The 19,851-nt window shown below is 43.7% G+C and overlaps 1 long non-coding RNA gene across 1 annotated transcript; it reads right to left on the bottom strand.

Moving 5' to 3' along the window:
• Positions 1–1,554: 1,554 nt before the first annotated feature.
• Positions 1,555–18,576, bottom strand: LOC134738242 (uncharacterized). Its single transcript, XR_010123844.1, has 4 exons — positions 18,501–18,576; positions 10,637–10,710; positions 8,498–8,664; positions 1,555–2,174 (listed from the first exon to the last, which is right to left on the bottom strand). It is a non-coding gene; the product is annotated as an uncharacterized LOC134738242 (long non-coding RNA).
• Positions 18,577–19,851: the final 1,275 nt, after the last annotated feature.

Genomic DNA, 19,851 nt, shown 5'->3' with positions numbered 1-19,851 from the left:
TGAAGAACTTGGAGTCCAGTGTTCCAGGACAGGAAGCATCCAACACGGGAGAAAGATGGAGGCTGGAAGACTCAGCCAGTCTAGTCCTTCCATATTCTTCTGCCTGCTTTTATTCTGGCCATGCTGGCAGCTGATTAGATTGTGCCCACCCAGATTGAGGGTGGATTTGCCTTTCCCAGTCCACTGACTCAAATGTTAATCTCCTTTGGCAACATCCTCACAGACACACCAAGGAACAATACTTTGCATCCTTTAATACAATCGATTTGACACTCAATATTAACCATCACACCCCCTCTTTCTCTATGAAATATCATAAACTAAGTTCCTATATAGCTGCATTTCTGGATTAATAATTTTGCTCCACTGATCTCTTTTTTTTTCTTCTGACAAGAAAAGACACACATTACTATAATTTTGCAATATGTTTTGAATTCTAATAGTGTTAGTTCTGCCAAATTGTTCTTAATTTTTAAAATATTCTTCATTATTAGTGTATTTTTTCTTCACTATGAATTTTAGATTTCTATAGACTCAGAATTGTCAAACAGCCGTCAAATTCTGTGATAAATTCTGTGGTGGTTTTAATTGGGATTGAATTCAATTTATGGATTAATTTTGGAGATAAATTGTCATCTTTATAATAAGTTCTTTCTAGACAAGGACATGTCATAATCATTTGTTTCTTCAGTAAAGATTTGTAATTTTCATGTGTCTTGCATTCTTCTAGTTTAATGTTATTTCTAGGTATATTTACATTTCTATTGCTTTTGAGGAGGCAATATTTTTTGTTATAGTTTCTATTTAATTATTCCTTGTATATTGGACAGATAAAAATTGTTTTGACTGTCATATGTCTGATGTATTACTGAACTTGCTTAGTAGTTTAATAGCTGTCTTTATCTGTTTCATGACACTCCAACAGAATACTGTAGACTGGGAAATATATACACAGAAAAGTGTTGGCTCACAATTCTGGAGACTCGGAAGTCCACCATTAAGGTGCTAGCAACATGTGAGAGGATTTTTGCTGCATCATCCTGTGTCAAAAGGCAGAAGGGCAAAAAGAGAGAGGCCACTCTGGAAAGCTCTTTCATTAAGACATTAAACCCACGCACAAGAGTGGAGCTTTCATGGCCTGATCACCTCTTAAAGGCCCTACCTCCCCAAACTGTTACATTGGCAATTAAATTTCAACATGAGTTTTGGAGGCAACAAACACTCAAACCACAGCAATAGCTTCTCTGTTGCCTTGTCTTGGACTTAGGCTAAACAGTCATATCATATGACGTTGTCTCCTCCTTTCCAATATTAATATCTTATTTCTTTTTTGTTTTATTAGAGGTTGGGGAGACTGGTAACTGGACACCTATTAAGAAGCAACAGCACTAAATTGATGGGCAGTAATGAATGGCTGAACTTGGTAGCCACTGATGTAGAAACAGAAGCAGCTGAATGACTGCCAGTGCTTGGAAGCTGATCCAGTGGACACAGGGGTTCTGAGAGGGAGAACTTTATTTGTAAGAAGAAAGAATGAATCCAGTTTCAGGCAGGTAGAGTTGATGGCCCCATGGGGCATTCAAGTGAAGGATCCAGCAGGTTGTCAGGTAATTACAGATTAGGATGAATCCTTATTTTAGACAAATAGCTGCTCCCTCTGAAGTCACTTGGATTTGCACCTCATTATACCAAGTGTAGGTTAGTATTGGGCAGGGCATCAGATCAAGTGGTGTAGGTGGGATGTGTGGGCAACCTCTTTGCTATTGAGAAGAAGGGTCTCTCAGCAAATAAGCGTATGGCAGATGTGCATGTCAGCCAAATCCCAAACTTGTCAGTTCCTGGGACAATGTCAGGATTCAGATTCTGGATCTGAGCTGGTCAGTGAGGATGATGATAAAGTTTTCAGACTGTGAATCTGTATTTCTTAATTACAAATATCCACGAATGTTCTAAAGCCAAATTTTTAAAAAAGACTATTTTTTCAAGTGTAGGATAGGATAATGGGTGGCAGTGGTGGAACAGGGGAAAAGGAGTAATTAACTAAGTCCCCAGTGCATTATAGGTCAAAACTTGAATATTGTGGAAAACTCGTCCGGTCCTCTCTGACACCAGTTAATGATTTGTCTCCACGTCTGTGTTTAGACCTTGGGCTGTCATCACCTCTGAAGTGGCTCCTGTAGATCAAAGAGAGAAACTGCACAGTCATGTCACTGCCTGTATCACCTGCACGAGGACCTCAGCACTGACTTCCAGGGTACCCGGCTGGGCTTCTGCACATCATTACCCAGATTAATGAGGACAGATGGGTTTTTGTATAATCAGCCTCACTTTGCTGCCAGTCTGATTTTGTCGCCAGGTGGAATATTTCAGTAATGAATAATTACAAATATAGCAACCAATTCTGAATTAGGGGGAGAAAACAATGACGGGGTGTTAAAGTGTGGAAATGAGAAGATCCTGCATTATTGTGCACTGGTTTTCCCTGAGGGTGGGCGAGCAGTTCAGATATTAGGCTATGGTCCCAGTTACCTTAATAACAGTCACAAAGGGAAAAAATGAGGAACATCACCCTTACTTTCCCATAAAATCTCCCCCTCCTGGCCAGGCACGGTGGCTCATGCCTGTAATCCCAGCACTTTGGAAGGCTGAGGCGGGCGGATCAAGACGTCAGGAGATCAAGACCATCCTGGCTAACACGGTGAAACCCTGTCTCTACTAAAAATTTAGCTGGGCGTGGTGGCAGGCGCCTGTAGTCCCAGCTACTCGGGAGGCTGAGGCAGGAGAATGGCGTAAACCCGGGAGGTGGAGCTTGCAGTGAGCCAAGATCATGCCACTGCACTCCAGCCTGGGCAACAGAGCGAGACTCCGACTCAAAAAAAAAACCAACCAAGCAAACAAACAACAACAAAAAACCAACTCTCCCTCCTTTCACGGTTCTCAGCAACAGAAACTGCTCCTGTGGTTAAAAGACAACCACTCCAGGGTACCTACTGGGACTCATTCCTTATGAAAATAGGAGATATTCAAGATTTGGGCACATGAGGGGCTTACATTCCATCTGTTGAGACTAGGAAGAGGGATGCAGGGCTGGGCTGGGAAGAGAGAGATGTGAGGTGGAGGTGGGGAGGACTGCTTGCTCTGACGGTGGTGTGTGGGCATGTCTGGCTATGGCATGGGAGCTGAGCAGATTCCCCAGTGCTGACAGGGCTTGTTGTAAGAAATGAGGCAAAGAGTATCAAGAGATGCTACTGTATTTGCCAAAGTAAGTGATAATAGCACTTAACCTTATTTATACGTTTTCTGGTTGCTTGCAAGTCATCTCTTCTTAGGTTTCCTTTTTGCTGTACATTTGCCTAGTTGAAAATAAAAGGTGGCTTCTCCCCACACAAACAAATTCCTTCTGCTCATTGCATCTATAAAATTCACAATGCATTTATTTTTCTACCCTGCAATTTGTATGTGCTAATGTGTAAACATCTCTGAAATGGATGTTTCAGTGAAAAATGAACTGTGAAGGAAAACAGGATGAATCCCTTTCTGTAACTTTTTTAAAAAAGCTGTGTTTGAATGTTCATAGCAACATTATTCATAATAGTCCAAAGTGGAAACAACTCAAATGTTCATCAACTGATGAATGGATAAATAAAATGTGGTATATCTGCACTCTGGAATATTATTTGGAAATAAAAAGGAATGAAATACAGATACATACATACATGCATGAACCCCAAAACCATGTTAAGTGAAATAAGCCAGACACAAAAGGCTACATGTTATAGGATACCAACCATAGGCAAATCCATAGAGACAGAAAGCAGATTTGTGATTTCCAGGGGCTGAGGAGGGGAGGGGGGGAAATGAAGAGTGACTTCTTATGGAGTTTCTTTTTAGGGTGATGAAAATGTTCTAAAATTGATTGTGACATAGGTTGCACAACTCTGTGAATATCTTTTTAATTGTACGTCTTAAATCAGTGAATTGTATATGTGAATTATATCTCAATAAAACTGTTATATACACTGTGTGTGTGTGTGTGTTTTAAATCTTGGTACACGCATAATGTTTTTCCTAAGATATATAAAACATTGTAAACAGTTGTGACCTTTGGCAAAAAGGGGTAGCAGAGAAAGATTCATATTTTCCATTTTATACCCTTCTGTAGTGTTAAAGTTTTTAAACTACTTACTCATATTTCTTTTAATTGTAAATTGAAAATTAAAAATATCTACACCACTTCTCTTAGTGCTTGCTGCACATTATGATTTTTAGGAATCTTCTTTTTTCTAATTGTAAGTTTGTTCTCCCTCATCAGCTTGTAACATCCTTACAGACAAGGACTGTGCATGCACTTCATATAATGTCCTCATGGGCAGAAATAGTAGAGAGTGGTCACTTAGTGAATACACAGTCACTCTCAAATGGTGCTTCCTTGACTCAGAGATTTCACTGATAATCAAAGAAGGTGCTACCTACAGGAAAAGATTGGGGTTTTTATAATTGTCCAGAGCTAACATTTACTGAGTATATATTATGCCCCAGGCATTGTGCTAAAATGCACTTCACATATATCATCTGTTACAACAGCCCATCTGGTTATAAAATAACTATAGTAAGTGTCCACCAATGTGGCATCTTATTAACAAGACTCTGGAAGTTGATGGTCCCAGGAGTGGCTCAGTGGCTCAAAGGCACCTTGAAGGACCTTAATCCTTTTGGTCTTTCCATTCTGCTATCTTTGGTCCGTGGTTAGTGGCCTCATGGTTGCAAGGTGGTTGCAGAAGCTCCAGTATTATATTTCCACAGGACAGTAATCTGAGCAGGAGAGAAGTTGGGGAAGGACCAAGAGAAAAGCACTTTCCTTTTGAGAAGTTCTCACCATTGATTAGGGATGAACATCTTTCCTGGAAGGCCCTGGCATACTTCCCTTTATAGAATCATGTCACATGCCCTTCCCACTTGTGTGGGAAAAACTCTCTTAAACCATGTTTTTCTCCTGCTCTCACACAACCACAACAATCGTCAACACAGAAGAGGACTTCTGTGTCCAAAGGTGCAGGGTTTTTCCTCTCACACATCAAATAGTGGGCACCAGCTGGGTATCCTCCAATTCAATTCCAACACTATCTACCTGGACATAATATCAGATCCCAGAGCTTGAGGGCTCAGTCCCCAAGACTGTCCCCTGCTCACCTGACACCAGTCACAAGTGCAGGTCTCCAGAACTTCTGACCCATCAACTTCAACCTGGGGTTCCCAAGACCCTCTCTTTGTGTATTAGTCCATTCTCATGCTGCTATAAAGAACTGCCCAAGACTGGGTAATTTATAAAAGAAATAAGTTTAATTAACTCACAGTTCAGCATGGCTAGGGAGGCCTCAGAAAATTTACAATCATGGCAGAAGGCAAAGGAGAAGCAAGTACCTTCTTCAGAGGGTGGCAGGACAGAGTAAGTGCCAAATGAAGCGGGAAGTGTCTTATAAAACCATCAGATCTCATGAGAACACATTCGCTATCATGAGAACAGCATGGGTGCAACAGTCTCCATAATTCAATTATCTCCACCTGTTCCACCCTTGACACATGGGGATTATGGGGATTACAATTCAAGATGAGATTTGGGTGAGGACACAGAGCCTAATCATATTCTGCCCCTGGACCCTCCTAAATCTCATGTCCTCATATTTCAAAAGCAATCATGCCTCCCCATAAGTCCCCAAAGTCTTAATTCATTCCAGCATTAACCCAAAAGTCCAAGTCCAAAGTCTCATCTGAGACAAGGCAAGTCCCTTCTGCGAGCCTGTAAAATTGAAAGCAAGTTAGTTACTTCCTAGATACAATAGGGCTATAGGCATTGGGTAAATACACCCATTCCAATGGGAGAAATTGGCCAAAACAAAGGGGTAAAGGGCCCATGCAAGTCTGAAACACAATAGGGCAGTCATTAAACCTTAAAGTTCCAAAATGACTTCCTTTGATTCCATGTCTTAAATCCAGGTCATGCTGATGCAAGAGGTGGGCTCCCATGGCCTTGGGCAGCTCTGCCTCTGTGGCTTTGCAAGGTACAGCCCCCATCCCGGCTGCCTTCATGGGCTGGCATTGAGTGTCTGCAGCCTTTTCAGGTGCCTAGGGCAAGCTGTCTGTGGATCTACCATTATGAGGTGTGGAGGATGGTGGCCCTCTTCTCACAGCAGTGCCCTACTGCGGACGCTGTGTAGGGGCTCTGACCCCACATTTCCCTTCTGCACTGCCCTAGCCGAAGTTCTCCATGAGGGCTCCACCCCTGCAGAAAACTTCTGCCTGGACATCCAGGCACTTCCATACATCCTCTGAAATCTAGGCAGAGGTTCCCAAATCTCAATTCTTGATTTCTTTGCACCTGCAGGCCCAACACCACATGTAAACTGCCAAGGCTTGGGGCTTGTACCCTCTGAAGCAACAGCTTGAGCTATAGGTTGGCTTCTTTTAGCCATGGCTGGGACTAAAGCAACTGGGATGCAGGGCCTATAAACCATTTTTCCCTTCTAGGCCTCTGGGCCTCTGATGGGAGGGGCTGCTGTGAAGGTCTCTGACATGTCCTGGAGACATTTTCCCTATTGTCTCGGTGATTAACATTTGGCATCTTGTTACTTATGCAAATTTCTGCAGCAGGCTTGAATTTCTCCCCCAGAAAATGCGTATTTCTTTTCTATTACATCATTAGGCTGCAAACTTTCCAAACTTTTTTTTTTTTTTGAGATGGAGTCTCACTCTGTCACCCAGGCTGGAGTGCAATGGCATGATCTCAGCTCACTGCAACCTCTGCCTCTTGGGTTTAAGCAATTCTCCCACCTCAGCCTTCCAAGTAGCTGGGGTTGTAGGCATGCACCATCATGCCTGACTAATTTTTGTGTTTTTGTAGAGATGGGGTTTCACCATGTTGGCCAGGCTGGTCTTGAACTCCTGACCTCAGGTGATCCACCCGCCTTGGCCTCCCAAACTCCTGGGATTACAGGCATAAGCCACCGTGCCCAGCCAAACTTCCCAAACGTTTATGTTCTGCTTCCTCTGAACGCTTTGCTGCTTAGAAATTTCTTCTGCCAGAAATCCTAAATCATCTCTCTCAAGTTTAAAGTTCCACAGATCTTTATGGCAGGGGCAAAATGTCACCAGTCTCTTTGCTAAAGCATAGCAAGAGTTACATTTGCTCCATTTCCCAAGAAGTTCCTTATCTCCATATCAGACTACTTCAGCCTGGACTTCATTGTTCATATCACTATCAGCATTTTGGTCAAAACTGTTCAACAAGTCTCTAGGAAGTTCCAAACTTTCCCATATCATTCTGCCTTCTTCTGAGCCCTCCAAACTGTTCCAACCTCTGCCTGTTACACAGATCCAAAGTCACTTCCACATTTTTGGGTGTCTTTATGGCAGTGCTCCACTACCTTGGTATTAGTCTGTTCTCACATTGCTGTAAGGACATACCCAAGACTGGGTAATTTACAAAGAAAAGAGGTTTAATTAACTCATAGTTCTACATGCCTGGGGAGGCCTCAGGAAACTTACAATCATGGTGGAAGGCACTTCTACACAAGGCAGCAGGAGAGAGAATGAGTACCAACAGGGGAAATGCCAGATGCTTATAAAACCATCAGATCTCCTGAGAACTCACTATCACAAGAACAGCATGGGGGAAACTGCTCCCGTGATTCAATTACCTCCCACCAGGTCCCTCCCAAGACACACAGAGATTATTTGGATTACAATTCAAGATGAGATTTGGGTGGGGACACAGCCAAACCATGTCATTTGTGTACCACTAATTTGCTGGAGTGGCTCACAGAACTCAAGTAAACATGTCTAGTGGATTATTATAAGGAATGTTGCAAAGGATACAGGTGAAGAGATGCATAGGGTGAGCTATGGGGAAGTGTCATGGAGCTCCCATGCCCTCCCTGTGTGCACCATTCTCCTGGAAACTCCATGGGATTCGGAAGCTCTAGGAACCCAAACCTCTTGGGTTTTATGGAAGCTTCATGATGTCAGCATTCCTTACTCCAGGGTTTGGAGTGGGGACCTCCCTGGGGAAGGTCTTAAGACCCACAATTAGAAAGATGGGGGAAGATGAGAGTTTTGCCTTGGGGAAGGTGAAAGGAGGGCAGGAGATTCTATTTTCTGAGACTGAACACATTCAACATTATAACAAGAAACTATATCTAGGGTGATGGGAGTTAAAAGCCAGGAACTGTGGATGAAAACCAATTTATATCATAACACTTACTCGCACTCTGGCAACAGGTTCTGACAAAAGAGGAATGTAACTGGCTTTGGCTAGTGATGATCCACATCTTGTGGCTGGGCACAAAACGGATGTTCTGTTGTGAGGGATTAAGGACGTGAACCCCAGTTTCCACGTCAAATTACATAAGGTATGGTATTGTGATTACCTCATTTTATAAATGAGAAAACTGGTGAGAGGATAAGTCATTTTTTTCAAGGTCACAGTGTTGGTTAACCTTACCTGACAAGTTGACTGGTCTATGGGATGCCCAGATAGTTTATTGCACATTATTCCTGGGTGTGTCTCGAGGGTGTTTCCAGAAGAGATTAGCATTTGGATTGGTGGACTGAGTAAAAAGCAGATGGGACTCCTCTATGTGAATAGATATCATTCAATTGGTTGTGGGCCTGAATAGGACGAAAAGGCAGAGAAAAGTTGAATTTATTCCCTGCCTGACTACTGAGCCAGGACATTAACCTTCTTCAGCTCTCAGAGCTCCTGGTTCTCAGGTCTGAAGACCCAGACTGGAATCTACACCAGGGACTTTCTTTCTAGGCCTTGGAAACATACCACCACCCATCCTAAGTCTCCAGCTTGCAAAATGCTAAACTTCATCTGTCTGGACTACTGTAATAAAATACCATAAACTGGGCAGCTTAGATACAACAAAAATTTATTTCTCACAGTTCTGAAAGCTGGGAAGTCCAAGATCAAAGTGCTGGGAGATTTGGTGTCTGGTGAGGACTCACTTTCTGGCTCATAGATGGCACTTCTTGCTGTGTTCTCACATGGCAGATGGTATGAATGAGTTCCCTTAGGCCTCCTTTATGAGGGTTCCACCCTCATGACCTAATCATTTGCCAATGGCTCTATCTCCAGAAATTGATGTTTTGAAGCTGACACGTGCTAATGTTTGAGAACTACTGACTTAATCGAGCCCCTTTATTTTAGAGACTCAATGAAGGTCATTCAACTTGTAAGTAGAAAAGGTGGGATTGGAGACGGGCTTGGTGAGGAGGCCATCTGAACTCTGTGATAAATGTTTATATTATAGATTCTTCCTAGGAATGCACTTAGGAAGAGATTTTTCAGTTTTAATAGCATCAGATGCACACTGCTGGGGTCTGTTAGTATCCCCCAAAATTCATGTGCTGAAAGCTACTCCCCACTATGCTGGTGTTAAGAGGTGGGGCTTTTGGGAAGGCTCCACCTTCATGAATGAGATTAGGGCTCTTATAAAAGAGGCCCAGGGGAGCTTGTTTGCCCGTTCATCCATGTGACGATGCAGCAAAAAGATGCCTTCTATGAAGCAGAGAGTGAGCTCTCACCGGACACCAAATCTTCTAGTATCTTAATCTTGAATTTCCCAGAAATAAGCCACCCAGTCTATGGGAGTTTGTTATAGTAGCCCAAATGGGCTAAAATGCACACATCTCATCAAACAATTGTAATAATAAAAAACCAGTACTATATGCAGGCATTAGGTTTTGCTCCTCAAGCAACCCAACTAAATAGATGTTATTACCTCCGTTTTATAGATGCGGGAACTGAAGCTCAGAAAGGCAAAACAACTTTTCATGGTCTTCTACCTAATAAGTCGGAGAACCAAGATTCAAATTCTAAATGCGGGTCTGATTGAGGCCAAGCAGGTGAGCAGGCTCAATGGGATCCTCAGTGTTGGCCTGGCTTCCCCACAAGGAAGAGGCCACTGGCAGGGGTTCCTGTCCTCAGCCAGGCTTCTAGCCTGAAACTGGCTGAACAATGCAGAGTGAAGCTGGTCATAGGGCAGGGTTTCCTGAAGCTGTGCCTGCTGCATGAGGCTGCCTGCTGGCCCAGACTCACCTCTCCCTCCAAAGGGCACAGTGGCTATTTCTGGCCGTCCCAGCCTCTGGCTGGGTCTGTCTTCTTTAACCTTCCTGAGGCTCCAAAGGCCATTAGGAAGCTGGCTGAAGCTTCATGGCCCAATGACAGAACTAGGATCTTACTGGATGGAGGAGGCGAGAGAGTGAGTCTTTAGGTCCGTGAAATTGCTGCCAGCGTCTGGCCAGCTGTTGTCCATCAGCCAGAGAACTAACCAGAGCCTCCCTTGGGGCTGGTCCCTGGAGTGCCGTGGAGCAGAGGCTGAGCCAGTTCCTGGCTGGGGGCCAGAAGAAAATCAATACGAGTCGGCCTGCTCCAGCAGGGCCCCCCACACCTGGTGCTGGGAATGACTGATTGAAGGGACTTGTCATAGAATGATGGGAGGCCACAGCTGGAAGGGACTTGAGTGACCATATGGCCCAGTGGTTCGCAAACCCTTTAACACAGTGGAGATCTTTCTTCGAATGAAATTGCAGGCAGTAAAAACCAATACAAAAAACTGTTAGTAGCAGAACTCACTTAGATCCTGGGAACTCCTTGGGCCCCTGGCGGTCTGTGAAGCAGCTTGGGCCATGCTCATCTCCTGGAACTCCCTGGTGGTAGAGATGGAAAACAGGACAGAGGATGAGATCCTGACCTGTGAGGTAGAGCCAGGGCCCAGAGCCCAGGCTCTGACTTCCAGTGGAGCCCAGAAGACTGAAGCCATTCAGGGACTGTATTAATCCAGTCTGGCCAGGAGAGCTGCTTGTCTGTCCTGAGATACCTAGGGGAAGCCCTGTCTGATTACTTTCAGATGCTGGGCAAAGGGAGGCCCTCCCTCCAGAAGGCTGCATCGTTAGAGGTTTGAGTCAAGACCCTGGAGGAAACTGCAAGCTCATGGAGCTGGGAGACCTGGGGTCAGCTTCGTCCTCCTATATAAAGGCTGAAAGTCAGGGACACTGAGGCAAGGGCTCCTTCCAGTTACGCCCCAGAAGAAGATAAAAGAAAAACTTCTTTGGGACTGGTTGGAATCTTGGGAGAAAGTGGAAGGATGGGTGGCCTCAAGCATATGGACTGGGTGCTCTTGTCCCATTCTGGGAAAGTGTCAAAGGAACTGAGTGTTTGTTCATGCCTCTAGGAGAGAAGAGAATTTAGCCTAAGGCAGTGCCACCCACAGGAAAGGAAAGCGGGACAGTGGAAACTCCTGGTTGGTAGGGACCGTGGTCCTTTAGGAATACTCTTCAGCAGTGCCTCACAGAGAAGAGCAGATTCCTAGTGGAGCCTATACTTCAGCCAGCACCTGAGCCCTGGACACCATTAGTGTTTAGGTTTTATTTATTCTCACCAGTCTCTGGGCTTCAGACACATTCTGGGCTTCATGTGGACCCCAGACTTACTGTACACCTGGGCTACTTCTCACTTCAGGTGCTTTCCCCAGAACTGTTTACTGGATTATTCTGATTATTCTCAAAGTTTTATCCATATCTTGGGTTTTATTCAAACCACTGACCTTTATTCAATGCCATAGACTTTATGTAGCTGAGAATTTGTTTACTTTCAGACTCAAGACTTTATCCTGTTCCTGCTTCATCAAGCTAAACTCAGAGTTAAGCCTGCCAACCCTCTTCCACCTTCACCAGGTGTCAGTTCTAGCCTGTTACTTGTCCAGTTCTCAGAGGCTGTAGTGTGGTAAACCTTATGTGTAAGTTTGGCTTACCGATATCCATCCTCATTTTAACTACTTAATCACAGGCTTTATCACAGGCACACCTAGTTCCACTTTTACCCAGTTGCCTCTAATGAACTAGTAGAGGGTAGTTAGTGTTCCAAGCATGAACACTGGAATCAGACAGCTTTGAGTTCTGCTTAATTTCTTCTGTGTGGCTTCGCATAAGTAACTTAACCTCTCTGAGTTTTGCTTCCAACATATGTAAATGAGATAATAAAGATAATGCATATAAAATGCATAGCACGTCGCCTAGCACATAGTAAGCATGTAGTCAGTTCTGGCTGTTGATTTTAGTGTGAGCCTCACAATGAATAGCATGTAGAAATACAGGATTCAGGGCTAGAGCTGGACAGGTGATGAAGGGAAAAGTAAAAAGTTGGTTAACTTTAGAAAAAGGAAATAAGAATTTGCTCTTTTTTTTTTTCTCAGAAAAAGTTAAACATACAGTTAGAAACTTTCATGAACACTCATAGCTCAGCAGTTAGGAGACAAGTCTGATGTGATGGCAGAGACTCAGTGAAAGTTGGGACAGAGGCTGGGCGCGGTGGCTCCCGCCTGTAATCCTACCACTTTGGGAGGCCGAGGCGGGTGGAGTTTGAGACCAGCCTGGCCAACATGGCGAAACCCTGTCTCTACCAAAAATACAAAAATTAGCTGGGCGTGGTGGTGGGTGCCTATAATCCCAGCTACTTGGGAGACTGAGGCAGGAGACTCACTTGAACCCAAGGGGCAAAGGTTTCTGTGAGCCGAGATCACGCCACTTCACTCCGGCCTGGGCAAAAGAGCAAAACTCTGTCTAAAAAACAAACAAACAAACAAAAAACAAAAAAGGAAAGTGGGGATAGAAGGAGATCAGGAAGGAGGGAGGCCAGCAGCACCTTATTTTTCAGGGCTTCCTTTTGGGGATGGGCTGCCCCTGGGTTGGGTCAGCCCTGGGCTGGGTCAGCAGGGGTCCTGGGAATTGTTTCTAGCATCCCTTATCCTACCCAGTCCTGTGCCTCTCCCCTCAGTGGAGCCAGGTCTTTGTTTTCTTTCTTTACTCTTTGGCGTCATAGACTCTCTTACTTGGAGAGCTCAGAGGTGGCTAGAAGACTTTAGGGAATGAGGGAAGTGTGTGGGATTCAGAGGGTGTCAAGCTGTCAGTGCAGAAAGCATTGGATCTTGCTATAGTTTGATAGGTTTAGAGGACAGAGAGAGCTGGCACTTGCTGGTGATATCCAGAAATATGTTATTAATACGTGAGGCTTCATCTCCTGACCTCACTGCAGCAAGCAATGAGGAACTTGTGTGAAGTAGTTTAAGAGTGTGTGTGTGTGTGAGAGAGAGAGAGAGAGCAAGAGCACAATTAATAAACATTAATGCCTCCTCCCCAGTCCTATTCTCCAGTCCCCCAAATCTTAAATACACCTTTGTAAGTGAGGGCCCTCAGCACCAAAAGTTAAGTCTCTGCCATACCACTTCTCCATAGTACCCCCGCTAGAGCTGGCTATGTCTGTAAATACCGATGATAATAATATTATGAATGATGATAATGATGGCAACCTCTTAGTGAATTCCTATTCTAAACCGGGTAGTGCATATGCGTGCTCTCATTTAATCTTCACAACCCTGAGAGGCAGGTAATGGAATTATCCCCATTTTACAGATGAAGAAACAGAGGCTCAGTGAGCAGAGGTGAACCAAGGTCACCCAGCAACCTCGTGATAATGTTGAAAGCCTGCCTGTCCAAGGGCCCTGCCAAGCCAATGCCCTTCACCTCTTTGGCAGTGTTCTGCCTCCCAAACACAAGCATGGAAGCTGTCCACCCACCCAGTGCCAACTGTCTTCAAAAGATTGTTCATACTCTCTTCTTTGGTGGTACTGTGCAAATATGGTGCCTGAGTTCCCTATTTCACCCTGACATTCAGCATGGCAGGGAACCCGACAGCCCCTTTGCCTCTCTTTCTTTGTCTTTCTCCTGTTGCATTTCTCCTTTTTACTTTGATCTCCCATAGTCAACTCCTGTCCTCAAATGGGGGCCTTCTGAGGCCTCTGGCTCACTTTGTGTGTTAGACACTTGGACTGAGCTCAAGTTATTTTAAAAAAGCCCCAACTGTGATGATATGCAGCCCTGCCTCTTCCCTTTTGGTGCTCCGGTCACAGGTTTATTTTTATAATGAGCCTCTGCCTCTTGTCTCCACTGTGGACGTAATTGCCTGTTACACTAGAAAGAATGCCAACTGCACTTTGCAGAAACCGAGTAAAATCATACCATAATGATCTGTTAATTTCTTCCAAACTGTTATTTATTTATTTGTCTACTTTTTTCTTCACAGTTGTGAAGGGATTTAGAGGGGAAGAGGAGGGAGAGAGTTTGTTAATTCAAATGTATTTATCATTTTTAGGATCATTTTCTCCCAGAGATCCACAGAAATTCCTGCAGAACATTGTGTTTAACTTTCTGTCTTTTGGGCATTTTAAAACTAGATCCCTCTTTTAAGACATTTGCCTCAAGCTTGGGGTCAGGATAGGGACAAGTCCATCCCAGAATGAGCTGAAGGTGGATAAGGAGCCAAGACAGGGGGTACTCAGGGCCGACTTCCCCACCAAGCACAGCAGGCCCAATGCCCAGGGCTCTCTGTACTTTTAGGAGCCCCTGGAAGTGCCTTAATTTCTTCTAAAATTAGCAGAAAGAAAATGAATATAATCAGAGCTGGAGTATATTTTTCTTTATATCAGTGCACTTATAAAATAGAATATTTAATATTGCTTTATGGAGGAAGAAGCCCATGAAGTCAAAAGCACCCAGGGCCCGTGGAAGTCATAATACCACCAGCCCATATTCTGTCAATACCAAAGATCACAGGCGCTCTCCCTTCTCCCTCCCTTCTGCTCTCTTCTCGGTCCTTCTCAATCTCCCTTTCTCTTTGTTTATTTCTCTCTTCCTTCTTATGAATCCATGTTTAACACCCAAAATTATCTGTCTAAGGAGACAGATAATTAGTGGAGCGGCTGAGGCTGACCTGGGACAGGAACCTGTGCTGTGCTGCTGTCTTGCCTTAGGTGTTCTTCCAGCATTGGTACTGAATCACTCCTTGCTTCTATATCAATTTAAAAAACCACCAAATGACAGTTGAGAAAGGGAATGCAAAAGTCATCAAGTGCCATAGTTTGCAAACCATGTTTCAACTGTAGACACAAACACACACACACACACACACACTCACACACACGAGGTCCCGTGGGGGTCTCTGGAGGTTTTGGAACATGGGTTCCTACAGCTGGCCCTGACAATCCCTGGTCCAGCCTGGCCTTGGCTTCTCATTTCAGGGAAGAACAGTGGTGCCAGGAGGCTGAGTCTTACCCGAAGCCCCAGGGCTCGTCAGCAGCAAGCCCATGTTGGCCCCAGGGCTCCTTCGCAGCATTCATTTTCTTAGACCATACTTCAGAAACCTTTAATTTAGTTTGGCCATAAGGATTCATTGATGCTACTTTGGTAACCACAGGTTCATGCACAGTAAGATGAATTTTAGGGCAGGGTAAATACTAGACTCCAAAATTACACTCTTGTAAAATACTTACCACCACATCATGAATCAGGCATTATTTACATTCAACAGGCAAGGATCCAAGCCTGTGCCTTTTCCATATATTAAGTTGATGCAACAGCAATTGCTTTTGCAACAACCTAATATTTTGCTTCCTCTTTAAAAAAGACAGGAAGTGCCTGCTCCCTCCTTCTTCCTCCTGCTGCCCACCTCCCCCTCCTCTCTGCTTCTCAGTCTTTTCCCTTCCTTTCCTTCCCTGGTCCTCTAGATCTGACAGGAACATTGCTCCCTCCCTGCCTTCCCTTGGGTCCCTGTGAAGCCCAGACTCAGGCCCATCCTCAGCACGATATGAACAACCAACAGTGCTTTTAAAGCCCTTGAAGAATGTTTTCAATTATAATTCACATGACTTGGGCTCTGCTTTTCCAAAGTCTGAGTTAGCAGCTGCCAGAGCCCTAAGCTAAGCAGGACAGAGGCAGGGAGCGGGTGGCAGTGGGAGGAAGTGGGTTCTGGGTTCTGTATACAAACCTGATCATGAAAATAAAATATGTCATTATAAAATTTCATTACATAGATGAAAGTGAAAAGAAAAAAATATGTAATTCCACCATGTGGTGTAGTGCTGTGCAGTGTGTCTTTTCATATCTTATACATGTATGCATAGGCTTATAGATGTGTATATAGGCACACTACAGTTTTCCTTCTATTCTATAAACTTTGGGTTTATAAAAGTGGCAACATATTTAAATACTTCTTGTCGTCTGTTTCTCACCTTTCCTACCTTTTTTCTGTTGTTTTCCTGTTATTACATAGTCTACATTATGTTTAGTTCCTGACCTCACTGGGAATAGCTGCTGAGGGCTGACCTTGGGCAGTAGGTTCTTACTGTTGGCAAACATCCCTGTCCACAAGCAAGGCAAAGAAGGCAAGGTTCATTGCTTCCAAGACCATGCTGGCTTGGAGAAGGAAGCCATGAGTGCCCATCAGATTGGCCTCAATATAAGCTTCTTGGATTCCTTGGACCAGAGACCCCAAGGAGAGAGAGGAGGCTCCAATCAGGGGCAAAGGGTGGGTGTTGCCCCTCCACATCAGTTGGCAAGTGCTTTTCTGTGTGTGTCTGTGTGTGTGTGTGTGTGTGTGTAGAGTTGTATGCTCTACAGCTGCATAGTATGCCTTACATTGGATAATCTGTAATGAATTTAAAACCCTCACATTGCAAATAATTTAGTTTATTGCTGATAGCTTCGCTCTTATAAAAGTGCAGAACAATTTACAAAGACGATTTTGTATTTTATTTTTGTCTCTGTGGAAGGATATGAAAGGAAAAGAGGTCTTTGAGTTCCATTCTCCCCCATTTTGACTTTCCTTCCTTTTAACACTTTCTTTGCTGCAGGGACATGAAGACATTCTTCCTGGCTTTTGTTTGAGTAAGTCTCAGTTTATTGAGGGGATTATGCAAGAGCAAGTGCAAAGGGGCTTTGTCTGAAAGAGGAGTTTTGGAGTCATCAAAGGAAGCAGAGAGAGTGGAAGGATGTGACTCTGGGCCCGACAGGACCCCCGGGGGTGGCAGGACCTCACCAGGAACAGCTGCGGAGGGCTGACCTTGGGCAGTAGGCTCTTGGTGTTGGCAAATATTCCTGTCTCCAAGCAAGGCAGAGAAGGCAAGGTGCCATTGCCTCCAAGAGACCATGCCAGCTTGGACAAGGAAACCATCAGTGCCCACCAGAGACCCCAGGAAGAGAGAGGAGGTTTCAAAAAGGACCAAGACTGATTTGTCACCTTCCTGATAGGATTGTGTACGGAGGCTGTTATATTTAGTTTGATTTAAACTTATAAAGTATGTTGATATTTCTTGCATACCCAAATCTACACATAAGAAACTTGCTCCATGACTAACATTTCAGTGAATTTCTTTGCAAATACACAAACTTATTTTATTGAGATGAAATCCTAAAAGTGGAATTGCAGGATTAAAAGAGATGCGTATTTTGAAAGACCTTTTAAATTATCCTAAAAAATGTTGACTTAATTTTCAAACCCATCAGTATAATTCAAAAGTGTTGACTTTCCACATAGCCATTCCTGGTGCATGTCAAGGTTGAAATCCTGAAGTTTCCTGTCTTGGAAGTGGAGGAATTTTCTAATTAGAAACAGGTTGGGTTTTCTAGAAGAAACTCTCTGGAATCCTTTATTAATGGGGGTTCCATGAGAAAATAAAGCAGAAATGATCCCAGTGACTATTTCCAATTCTCCCAAGGTTGGTATACAGCTAGAACCATCCTAGACAGATAGGGAGAAAAGTTAATTTGGTTGCTTACAAGATATGCTTTGGGCTTAATTCTCCCCTGGAAAGGAACCTGGTTGGAAAAGGCTACTCTAGCCTTGCACTCTGTGGTCCTTGGTCCTCTCTCTGTTAGACTTACTTTTCTCTTATCCTCCTTGACCATATGAGAAGTGGGTATAGAGGCAATGGTCCTCTTTGGGAGCTACACAGCTTTTTCTGCTCTCTCTTTTTTTTTTGAAAAGGAGTTTCATTCTTGTCACCCAGGCTGGAGTGCAGCGGCACTATCTTGGCTCACTGCAACCTCCGCCTCCCGGGTTCCAGTGATTCTCCTACCTCAGCCTCCCGAGTAGCTGGGATTACAGAAACCTACCACCATGCACAGCTAATTTTTGTATTTTTAGTAGAGATGAGGTTTCACTATGTTGGCCAGGCTGGTCTTGAACTCCTGATCTCAGGTGATCCACCCACCTCAGCCTCTCAAAGTGCTGGGATTACAGGTGTGAACCACTGCACCCGGCCTCTGCTCTCTTCTTACTCCTGCAACTTGAAGCCAAAGTTCTGTATCTTGAACAGTTTGTTTGCTTAATATTAGCTTCTTTAGCAATTCATAATTCCCTTTAAAACTTGGAAGACTTCTGATTTCTTTGGTTTCATTCAGTACTATGTGCTAAGCAACCACACCCTCCCCTCATTTCTTTATCAGTTTCTTTGCTTCCCCACTTTAAACCACACTATTAATACAGGCATCTACCTGAATGTATCTAGAACAACCTTTGAGAAGTGTACAAGTCATTTTCATGCTGCTGATAAAGACATACCTGAGACTGGGCAACTTACAAAAGAAAGAGGTTTAATTGGACTTACAGTTCCACTTGGCTGGGGAAGCCTCTTAATCACGGTGGAAAGCAAGGAGGAACAAGTGACATCTTACACGAATGTCAGCAGGCAAAGAGAGAAGGAGAGCCAAGCCAAATGAGTTTCCCCCTTATGAAACCATCAGATCTCGTGCAACTCATTCACAATCACGAGAACAGTGCAAGAAAGACCTGCCCTCGTAATTCAATTACCTCTCACTGGGTCCCTCCCACATCACGTGGGAATTCAAGATGAGATTTGGGTGGGGACACAGCCAAACCATATCAAGAAGGATACATCCTTACTATAATCATAGCCTGGAGTCACTTGATTCCTCTGTGAAGTTTTACTGGGTTTTATGACTCAAAGCCGTTAAAAATTCTGACTTGTCCTATTTGGGGTCTAGAAGCAGTTGGCTTTTTCACTCCTCATTGCTGCAAATATCTGAAATCTTTCTGTTCTCTTTTATTTTTGCATATAAGCCAGACACTTCTTTCCTCAGTGCAGCTCTTTCTCATAATACCTTGCCAAATTCCGCAAATAACAACCAGCATCCACAGCTAGTGTTTTGTTTTCTAACATTTTCTCTCTCCTCTAGGGTCCGTAGACACATGGTCTACCTATTAAGTCACTTCAGATGTCAGGTTTTCCAAATGTTTTGCTTCTGAATAACATGATATCCAGCCTCCAGCCTGTTATGTTTCCTCACTGCTACCACTACTCCCTCCTAAGCCAATCCCATTTTCAGTAATGATTTTTGTACTAGTCAGGAAAAGCAAAGTGCTGTAATAAATGGCCTCAAATCTCAAAGGCTTAATGTGATAAAGACATCTTCTTTGCTCATGCAAAGTTCCATAGCTATTTTCATGGTTAGGAGGCTCTCCCAGCTGGTCCTTTTCCATGTGGTGCTTCTCTGGGTTAAGGCTTCTTCCACCATGTGATAACACCACCAGTATGTGGCCACCAAAGTTGCTGCAAACAGGGAAGAGAGAGGAAGATTGTGTTGTTGTTGTTTTTAAGTGGAGCCAGTCCTGGAAGTAGCTTGCATCTCTTCCTTCCATATTTTATTGCCCAAACTCAGTCACATGGCTCTATCCAGATATAAAGCAGCTAAAAATATAGTCTACTAGAGTAAGTATACTAGAGTACAAACGTGGTGAGGCCAGGGTCTTGTACAATGCCTGATACACAGTAGATGTTTAATAGATGTCTGATAAGATATATATTGAATTTTAAATCTACTTCCACTTATCATTTCCTTTATTATTTCTACTTATGGTATCCTGCTTTAAAATCATTTTTACTTGAAGTTTATATAAAAATATTTTAATTTTTAAATTAAGATATTGTATTTGTCTAA

The sequence above is a fragment of the Pongo pygmaeus genome, chromosome 16 (assembly GCF_028885625.2).
Source record: "Pongo pygmaeus isolate AG05252 chromosome 16, NHGRI_mPonPyg2-v2.0_pri, whole genome shotgun sequence".
Taxonomy (NCBI): Eukaryota; Metazoa; Chordata; class Mammalia; order Primates; family Hominidae; genus Pongo; species Pongo pygmaeus.
The sequence above is the reverse complement of the archived record's forward strand: the minus strand, read 5'-3'. Positions and strand labels throughout refer to the sequence as shown.